Source organism: Glycine soja, chromosome 10, assembly GCF_004193775.1.
Source record: "Glycine soja cultivar W05 chromosome 10, ASM419377v2, whole genome shotgun sequence".
In the NCBI taxonomy this organism is placed as follows: Eukaryota; Viridiplantae; Streptophyta; class Magnoliopsida; order Fabales; family Fabaceae; genus Glycine; species Glycine soja.
Genome location: NC_041011.1, coordinates 51,992,295 through 52,003,177, shown reverse-complemented (window position 1 = coordinate 52,003,177; position 10,883 = coordinate 51,992,295). Strand labels below are relative to the sequence as shown.

Below are 10,883 nucleotides of genomic sequence, written 5' to 3'. Positions count from 1 at the left end.
ATATCATATATCTATAGTGCGTGAATAGCTTAACCTAATGATGACAAAAACGTGAAATGACCTTTGCGCGCAGTTTCCTACAAGAAATGGTTAAATACGTGCAAGGCACCCTGCCATCATTATTGGGATGGTTATGGTATGTTAATTAGTTGAATATGAATATAGTTTTAACCAGAAAAAAAAAATAGGCAACGACTCAAAACTCATTTTAATTCTACCGGTGAATGATTTGCAATTAGACTTAAAATGTTCGCTAATTATATTTTGAAGAAAGCAATCGGGCATTTCGGGTCCCTTTCTTTCTCAAAAAAGAGAAAGCAAACTGTAGAAATTATTCAACATGTAAACAAAAAGAGAAATATCAAGCAAACTTTAGTTTTGTCTTTTTTATTTTTTTCATCTTTTTCTTTTTCAATTCTTTTAGTTATCTCTCTTTATAGACAGTGTATATATTAAACTCCAATTAAGAATGGGAATAGAATATATATAGAAAGAGATTGCATTTTGACTCGGTATCGTTCTACATTTATAGCATAAATTTGTGTTGGATTAATTAAGTTTTTTGTAACTCTTTTTTTCCAGATTTCAATTTTTAGTCTTTCAAAATTTATTTTTCTTTAATTTTTTGTCAGCATTTTTAGTTTCTAAAAAATTTTAGTCTATTTTTAATTCTTCATTTATTTTTATTGTTCAAAATTAGTTCAAAATATATAAAAGTGAGGGATTAAAAATAGACAAAATAAGAACTAATCTTGAGCAATAAAAATAAATAAAAGACTAAAAATAGACAATTTTTTTTGAAGAACTAAAAGTGCAGATGGAAAATTAACAAGGGTTGAAATTTGTTAAAAAAGAATTGATGAACTAAAAGTTAGGAACTAAAAAAATTGAGGAAATAAAAATTCAATTAACCCTTTGTGTAATCCTTAAATAGCATAATGCTATAGTACCAGGTACAACAAATTAAAAATAAAAATGTATTAAAATAATAATAAAAATGATTAGGTCCGTATTAAAAATCGTAATATTATTTTAATTTTAATTAACTGTGCATATATAAGCCTCATGCAAGAATTAAAAGTAAAGAATTCTCTATCTAGTCTCAAAAGTAGTGACTATGGGTGAATTACAGAACAACTTACTAGGTTTTTGCCACTTTAACAAAGAAGCAAATGCTTTTGTTTTTCGGCTGAAAGGGGTGAATCGGGAATACTTGAGCAGCGGTTGAAGTATCTAGTTTCGGCTATTGATTTATGATCTCACTATAATTTCTTTTTGTCCCCATAGTAACTTTTTTTCTCTTTTCTTTAAGGATTAAATATATTTTTTTAGTTATAATAATATTTTGTTTATTTTAAATTAATCATTTGAAAAATATTTGATAGGAATTAAAAATAATTGATCTACATATTAAAAGGACTCAAAGAAAATAACAAAGGTTAAAACTAAAAAACTACAAGCATTATTTAAAAAATAATAGTAATTTTATAAGAACCAAAACCAAAAATCAGTATATTAAGAACATAAAACATTCCTTTCCAAAAAAAATAAAAATACTAAACATATTTAATTTTTTAAAAAATAACAATAGTTACATTTTTCTTTGATGATTGGATGTCTACATTGACCTTCTCTCTTATCTGTATTGGATGTCTACATTTTTCTTTTGTCACAAGTTAGATGCCAATTGTGGTGTGGCTCACTCTGGAGATTGTGGGCCCGAGTAGAATATACAACATTAATTCTCTTGGACAAAAAAAAAAAAAGGAAAAGATACTTATGGGATAAATATGGATACAAAACGGAAAAGATACTTGAGCATGTAATGAGAAAAAAAAAAGAGAGAGAAGAAAATATATTATTCAGCATTTCTGTGTAGTTGGTCTAAATAGCGCTCATTGTTACTGTTTTGTAGGATTAATTTGTGTTAAACTTTTGCTTTAAAATAGCAGAATGTGATCATATCTTTTGTTTTAGTTAGTTGAATGAATATTTTAGTCAATAAGTTGTTACTACTACAATTTAAGAGCTTATTAGTTTGTTTGTGTTGGTAGATCAAGAAATGTAAAGGTTACATCATTGAATAAATATTTACACGCAAAAAGTTCATAAATAAATATTGAATCCCATTGCTGCATTTTTGCATCTTTCTTCTCTTTAATTAAAATAAGAAAATATTATTCTTTAATTCCTTTTTCTCCTCCTTTTGCCTCTGTTGTTCTCAATTAATTGTCTGATAAAAAAAGTCAATTGGCATCAAGAGTTGTCTATTCTTACAGGATCTATGACATGGAATCTAAAACAAATCTTTCACAAGTTTCTCCTCCTATCTTTCAAAGAGAAATTAAAACTATGGCTTTTGAAAAGTGAGAAGAAAATTACTTATAGAGGCATTAGATATTTGATAACTGTGGAAGAAGATTATAAAGTTCCATTGCTATCCCAATCATACCATAGTCTAAATAAAAAATCACAAGAAAAGAAAAAAGGCATGCATGTGTTGAATCTTTAAAAGAATTTGAGTTGTAAAAAATAGTTTTAATAAATTATAGAATAGTTAGAGATTGCTTAATATTGTAAACAAGGTAAGGTTATTGGATAATTATTAACTAATTTTAGAATTGTAGAAAAAAAAAATTTAATAACAAGAAAAATGTAAAACATCTATATTTACCTTCGATATGTGTAATTAAGATCGTTTTGGCAAAAGTATTGCAATCTAAAAAATAAACATATCATATATATAGTTGAAAGTACGTAACTATAGCAAAAGAAGTCACATATTGCAACTAGATGGGAATGGGACATGGATTTGTAATTTGTATAAACAAAATTCTAGCACGGTGAGAAACTTGGATTGTTGATGAATTAGAAGGAGGGCTAACTATTTGTGGCTATTTGTTTCTGAAACTGTGATTATATATGTCAGATCTATTTAGATGTTAATATATCTACTTACAAAAATCAATAGAAATCTAGAAATGTGTTAATTCCAATGGATCATTATGTAAAAGACTAATTAAAAGTTTATCGCATAATCAATTGATATATTAAAATTTTAACATTTAAAATACTTTTAATTCGAACTTATGTTTTTCAGTAAGTATAATTATTGTCTATATCATTTTCTTAAGAAAAATTACTTTTGTGTTATCTCATACTAATTAAACACTTTTACAAGTTTTAAAAAAATATTTTGTATCTAAACATAAAATAACATCTGTTTTAGTAAATTTTTTTTATTAAAATCACCTTAATTTTTTTCCAATTAATATATGTTGTTTTTTTTTAAAAAAAATGTTTAACAATACAAAATTTTGTACTGTTGCAGAGATATGTTCTTTTCTCTTTCTCACACTCTCTCTCCTCTTTTTTTCTTTCTATTTTTTGGAAAAAGAACTTATCAGTTATCTTTTTCCATTTCTTAATTATACCCTTACAGTATTTATCCTTAAGGATATTCATGTTGTTGAGAATGAGATTGTGAGGCTGATTCTGAGTTAGTTCGTCTTGTTGTTTGAGTCACTTGTCTCTGAAACCCACAACATGCAGTGACTCACAACCCTCATTAAACGTGGGAAGTAGACTGCAAACTTGGGACAAAAATGTTGTTCTCATGCAATGTTCCAGAATTCATATTCATCCTTATCCTAAGACTAAGACACGTATATATGCATGGTCTGCAAGCTTCACACTTAACTGGTAACCTTTCCGATGAAGAGATTTAAGTTCCTAGGAAAATTTACTGTATGATCAGATCACATATATCAATTAATCTCCATCAATATTCACGTCCATGACATGTTGCTTAATATTTTAATTTACCCAATTACATAAAATTTGATCAAAATCTTAGACACGAATTTAAGTTCAAATAAGCAACTTAGAAGCTCTTCCAATGGAACATAAGTGTTGTTCAAGTGAGAGAAGACCTTTAGAGAACAATTTGAAAATCGTTTATACATGTCCACTCAAGTTGTGTTATGTTTGTTTCTCTGGTGTGTACGTAAAAGATCAATACTCGCTCGCTTTCTCCATCATATGGATGACTCCATGAATGGTCATGCCTTTTTCCTTAAGCCATACTTTGAGCATGACATTAGAGTATTTAGGCCTTATTTGACAAAATAACTAATCATTTTTATGATAGGAAGTTGGTCATTAAATTGGTCTAAATTCAAGAGATCGAGTATGCAGTCTTCGAACCTCAAATGAGACTAGAGCTCGATTATGAGCTGAAATTAGTTAATGTCCGAACGAAAGGTTATAAGTGCTTTTTTGTATCTAAATAATTAGATGATCCTAGACTACCATATATCTATGGTCTTGGTTAATGCCTACATAATATGTAAGTTTTTCAATTTATTAGAAATAATTTCTGGTTTTTGTAATCCTTTACATAACTAAATATGAAGAGCAGTAGTATATGGCTAGATATGTGCTCTTTCTTTATTATAAATGGAGCTGGCCATTTCGTCATTTTGGCGCATGAAATGCCAGAAAGATATTCCAGCACGACAGAAGATAAAATTTGTTAGCTAGCTAGGTTGGCGCTTGTCACCAAAACATGCAATCCACCATCAAGCATATCCTCCTTTCCATGCTGTATTTCTGTTGCACAGAAATATAGTCACTTATCTGTAATCAGAATCATATACACCTCTAGTTTCCAATTCTTCCTTTTCAATGTTTTCATCCATTTTACTCGTCATGACACCAATTTGAATCGGATAAAATTATTATTGATCCATCAAACTCTATTTCTAAATATTTAACCTAATTATATATTATTATACTCGAGAACTCGATACACACATCAATTATATTAATTGTTTCTCTACTTATCCGCGCTAGCCTTCGTCCTCACCTATAGCAGGAGATGGCGGTGACTTTCTTGTGACTCATGTCACCAACTAACCGTGTTTTTTTACACTTTGCTTCACGTTTAGGAATTTTTTTCAAAAAAAATTATAACAATTTTTAATTATAACTTTTTAATACAAAAAGAAGCTAATTTTATTCTACATTTATTTCAAAATTAAATGGAGAGAATGTGAAAGTTGCTATGAGATAATCTTTCAAAAATGGATAAAATACTATTTGACATATATAGTAAAAAGTAACGTTATATCTTTTTATTAATTCTTCTAATATTTTATAAATGAAGCAATAAATAAAAAAAATGGTTTTAATATTTTAAAAATATAAAAAATCTTATCTAATAGATAAGAAGATTAATTCTTAATAGGACATTATATAAGAATATTTAAAATTATTTTTTAAAATATATTATTTATGTGAATGAATTTTGTGTGAAACTTATTAAACTATAGACAAGTTTTATTCTTATAAAAAGTTTGCCAAATTAAATATTAATAACAAATATATTAAAAAGTGAAACTTTAGACAACCGTCACACGCAGTTTATGTTTATGTGATGAGGGTTCCGTTCTTAGAAAATATTGTTCTCTTCTCAGACTTAAAAGTATATACACATCCACATGGCCTTAAGGCCCGTAACCATTAAATAATAATATAATATCTTGTGAGGTGCACTTGAGACGAATCATGCTAAAATAAAAGCCTTTTGAAATTATTCACAGCAAAATCTGATTTTGACATGAACCATAGTATAAAATATATGGAAGGATCTTAAAGAGTTATTCATTATAAAATTGTATCCTCTTGTGAGGTGCACTAATTCTTAAAGAGTTATTTATTATTTTTATCATTTATTTTGTTAAAATTTAATGGTTATAATAAATAATTAATTTTAATTATTAGATTTTTAAAAAAATATGATAAAAATAAAGAATTAATCTTGAAGTAAGCTAATCTTTATATATATATATATATATATAACTTCGCGTTAAAATTCAATTCCACATTCAACAAAAAATTATTAGCCATCTCTGTTCTCTATGTACGAAGTGAGGCTGCGGAGAGAAAAATCTAGAAAGTATACAACATTCAACTAAAATTTTGTCAAACAGTGCGAGCCAATAAATACGAATAATGACAGCTACAAGAAATGTATATTTTTTTTCTTCACAAACTATATAAAATGGAAACAAATAAAAAAAAAAAAAAGCGTGATACCAAACCGCAGGTAGAGGAAAGATTCAAGAGAATTATAAAGTAGAAACGGGCTAAACTAAAGTAAACATAGCTCAATTATTAGACAAATTTTATATACCCCATGAATTAGTGTTCGTAGTATCAAGTTAGAACATTGGATACGTAATTGCGACAGAAAATTTTGTGACTCAAAGTGACTTTATTCAATTCAACTTGAACAAATTTATTTCTTGTAAAAAATACTTATCCTCTTAAAAAAAAACATTTTATATGAGACTCTATATAGGCCATAGCTAATCTAATCTATGTTGTGGGAGAAATTTGGGTGTAAATTCTCCAGGCATCCTAACACTAACCTCCACCATAACTGCCAGTGCCAACTATGATTCGCAATTGTTTATATTAAGAAAGTCTGTACGGTTATGAGTTGAAACAATTTTCTGTGCCCATCTCCACCGAGAATCTAACTTGTATATATAGTTTGCAGATAAGATAACACGCTTACTTAACATGAAACAACTCCACTCCATGCAAACGTGTCATTTTCATTATAATTGGCCCAACAAACAACAAAAAGTGCCGCAAACTTCAATAGAGGCCATGTGATCGGTTGGAGAACTTGATTTCAATATTTATTACTTCAGTACGTATGATAGTCCGTAGAGTTTTTATCATAATGGCACCTCCTTCTATATATATTTTACCCATTGACTCTGCTTAATAAATTAAATTTAATACAGCAAGGAATGCCAGATAACGAGACCAATATTTTTATCAACTTAGATTCATTCATCTCTATATATACACATCTACAAGGTTGGCTCAAGGCAGCTTCAACTTTCATAATTCATTCATATCTCTAGATAGCTAGCTTATAACTAGTGACATATATTCACATACAAAATTGTAATTTGAGAAGAATGGAGTTAAAGGCTGCTTCATTGAGGAGAGGGTATGAGTTGTTGAAAGGTCATCAGAAGCAAAAGAAGAATAGATTAGCAAAGGGTGTGTTGGAAAGCAATATTGTTAATCCAAAGGGAAATGGAGGGGTAGGTGTAGTTTCATGCACAGAGGAAGTTGGAGGGGTTGTGAGGATGAAGATTGTGGTTAGAAAGAGCGAGTTAAAGCAGCTGGTGGAAGTGATGAATGGTGGTGTCAAGTCAACAATGTCTGTATCTTGTTCAGTGGAACAACGATTGAATCTGTTGAGGAAGAAAAAGTATTTGTCCAGAGCCAATGGGAATCACCAGAAGTGCTGGAGTCCTGTCCTACAAAGCATCCCTGAAGATAAATTAGTGTAACTGTATGTGTTTGGATTTTTCATTATTATTCATTCTAGTTTTTATTTGATTGATTGGCTAATGTATAAACTCCAGTCCTTTTCCCAACTCCAAGCTAGTTTAGGTTATGTATTTTTTCTTTTTTGGTGGTCATGCAATTTTACCAAAAGAGTTTGATTTTGATAGTAAAGGTCTTCATAGTGTGATTAAGTTAGAAATCATTTTCAACATAGACTTTTAATGTTATTATTATAAATAAAAATCAATTGTATGTCTATCTATAATTGAAAGATAGTACTATCAATTATACTATAATATTTTAAGTGTCTGAGAAAAGAAGGCAAAAAAAGCGTGGAAAAGGGTGGCAGCGTTGAGGCAGAAGCAATTATGTTGATGATGGGAAAGCATGTTTGAGAAGGGGATTCTTGATGTTCCAGTTCCTGATCTCACTTTCACAATTACTGTTCAGTTGAAGTAGAAATTTTAGATGGGACATTTGAGTGTTCGGTGGTATTTTGAAGTAACCATATTTTTATTGTTATTTCTACTGATCTTTTCAGTAGCAGAAGAATCACTATCCAGTCCTAGTAGATGTAGATGCTGAATCAAATACTGTTTTTTCTCTTGTGGATTATTATAATCTCATCATAAGTCGTAATCAATAAAGATGAAAATAACTTTAGTTAATTATCGAGATTAATGGTTTAACTTATGTCAAGTTTAACTCAAGTTAATTTTATTAATTAAAACTAAGTTAAGCTCTTTCCCCCTTAAAGTATAACATTCTACATAAAGTTTTCTATGACTTATAAGTCATTTTATTGTAAATAGAAAAAGGCTAATCAGTAACTATTAGTGTTTTAATTTTTTTTACTAGAAGATAATTTCTTAAATTATTAATTAGGAAAATAGTATTTTAGTGTGTATAATGCATAGAACATTTGTTTATTTTTATTAATCTAATTTTTTTTAAAAAAACTAATATATAAATTATATCACCATTAAAAATATTTATAAATAAGTAGTTTTAACATATAAATCATATTTTTTATTTAGGATAAATAATTTATATTATGATGCAACATTATTTTGTGTTATTGATAATTTCTTGCAAAACATAAAAATGATATATTAAAAGAGATAAGAGGTTGTTTCAATTTTATACATATAACTAAAATTTACAATAAAAAAAAATATATTCATTATATCATAGTTAAAATTTATAAAGAATAAATATTTTTTTAAAAATAATAATAATTAAAGTCCTATTACTCTCCTTTTTTAATTGGGAATATATTTTAAAAAATTATCCAAAACGAGGTAAGTCGTAACAAGTATTACGACTTTTAAATCAAAAGTCGTAACACCTGTTACGACTTTTTATTTATTTATTTAATTGAAATTGTAAAATTATTTATGATTTCAGTTCAAATGTTATTTTTTTTACGACTTTAAAGTTGTAAAACCTTTTTTTATTTGTTTTTTAATTTTTAAAGGTTTACGACTTTGAAAAGTTAGTTACTTACTTATTAGTATATTTTTTTATGATTTTATTTGATATGTTATGATTGTATTTTAATATTTTATTATTTAAAACATGTTGTATATTTTTAAGTCAACTTAATATTATTTATTATATTTAAATATATTTTTTAATTTTTTTAAAATAAAAATAAAACCATAAAAAATTATAAATTTAAAAAAAAAACAGATTTATGAAAAGAAAAGAAAAAATAGATTAACAAAACAAAAGCAGGTGTGAGAATAGAAAAAAGTAGTTTTTTTTTAAAAAAAAGCAAGTTTACACCTCAAAGTTATAAACCTTAAAAAAAAATTTAAAACTTTAAAGTCATCAAACAAAAAAAATCTTAAATTAATAAAATCATAAATAATTTTACGACTTTGATCTAAAAAAATTTATGATTTTTAAAGTTATAAAAAAATAAAACTAAAATTATAAATAATTTTATGACATTAGTTAAAAAAATTAAAAGTTATAATAAATGTTACAAACTCAGAAATCATAACACTTTTTATGATTTATCCTGTTTTAGATAATTTTTTAAAATATACCCATTGGAAATATGGATAAAATTTTACCCATAATTGATAATAAAAGCCCATATTAGCAGCTGATCCATTGTTGGCATTCCTTGGTTTCTCCGTTTTCCCATTCATTTGGAGTGTTCCAGAAGCACTCATAACTGCAGAAATGGGTACTATGTTCCCAGAAACTGGTGGCTATGTGGCTTGGGTTTCATCTAACTGGGCTTTCCAACTAGGTTGAAAGAAATGGCTCAGTGGAGTCATTGACAATGCTTGATATCCAGTTCTATTTTTGGATTACCTTAAGTCAGCTATCCCAGCTTTAGGAGGTGGCTTTCCAAGGATCATAGCAGTGGTTGTTTTAGTTTTAGCTCTCACATGAACTATAGGGGCTTAACCGTAGTGGGTTGGGCTGCAATATTGTTGGGAATCTTTTCATTACTTCCTTTCATGGTTATGGGAATTATAGCAATTCCTAGAATAAAACCAACTAGGTGGATCATGGTGGATTTGAACAAAGTGAACTGGGGTTTGTACATGAACACTCTCTTCTGGAATTTGAACTATTGGGACTCAATTAGTACCCTTTCAGGAGAAGTGGATAATCCTGGTAAAACCCTCCCAAGATCTCTTTTCTATGCTGTTATGTTGGTTGTTTTGGGGTACTTTTTACCACTTCTGGTGGGAACTGGAGTTATGCTAGTTAACCGTGAGATATGGTATGATGGTTACTTCTCAGAAGTTGCTAGAGTGATTGGAGGGGTTTGGTTAAGGAGTTGGGTTCATGCAGCATCTGCTTTGTCAAATATGGGGATGTTTGTGGCTGAGATATTTTGGGAATGGCAGAAAGAGGCATGGTTCCTGAGTTCTTTGCTAAAAGGTCACGTTTTGGGACCCCTCTTGTAGGCATTTTGTTCTCTGCATCTGGTGTGGTTTTGCTCTCATGGTTGAGCTTTCAAGAGATAGTTGCTGCTGAGAACTTTTTGTACTGTTTTGGGATGCTTATGGAGTTTGTGGCATTTGTTAAGTTAAGGAGGAAATTTCCATATGCTGAGAGGCTTTATAAAGTGCCTGTTGGGGAAACGGGAGCAATATTGATGTGTGTGCTTCCATCACTACTGATATTTGTGGTTTTAGCTCTTGCTTCTTTCAAGGTATCCATCATAAGCTTCTCAGCTGTGATCACAGGGCTTGTTTTGAGGCCTTGTTTAAAATATTTGGAGCAGAAAAGATGGCTTAGATTCTCTGATAATCCTGATCTTCCAGATATTTATGCTACCTAGAACTTGTTGTATTTATCATAAAGCTTTTGTGAGGATTGAATGCAAGCCTTTCTCTTTTCCTCCCCCTAATGCATCTTTCATGTTTATCTGTTCAATTGTATCTTTGATGCTCCTATGTCTATGCCATTAAGATGAGTAGTTTATATATTTTATGCACTGTGTAGGAAGTTTTATATTGTTAAGTAATAAAAAAAAA

At 28.7% G+C, this 10,883-nt stretch overlaps 1 pseudogene; it reads left to right on the top strand.

Moving 5' to 3' along the window:
• The first annotated feature begins 6,998 nt into the window (after positions 1-6,998).
• On the top strand, positions 6,999-10,837 carry LOC114371868 (annotated as a pseudogene).
• The last annotated feature ends 46 nt before the right edge of the window (positions 10,838-10,883 follow it).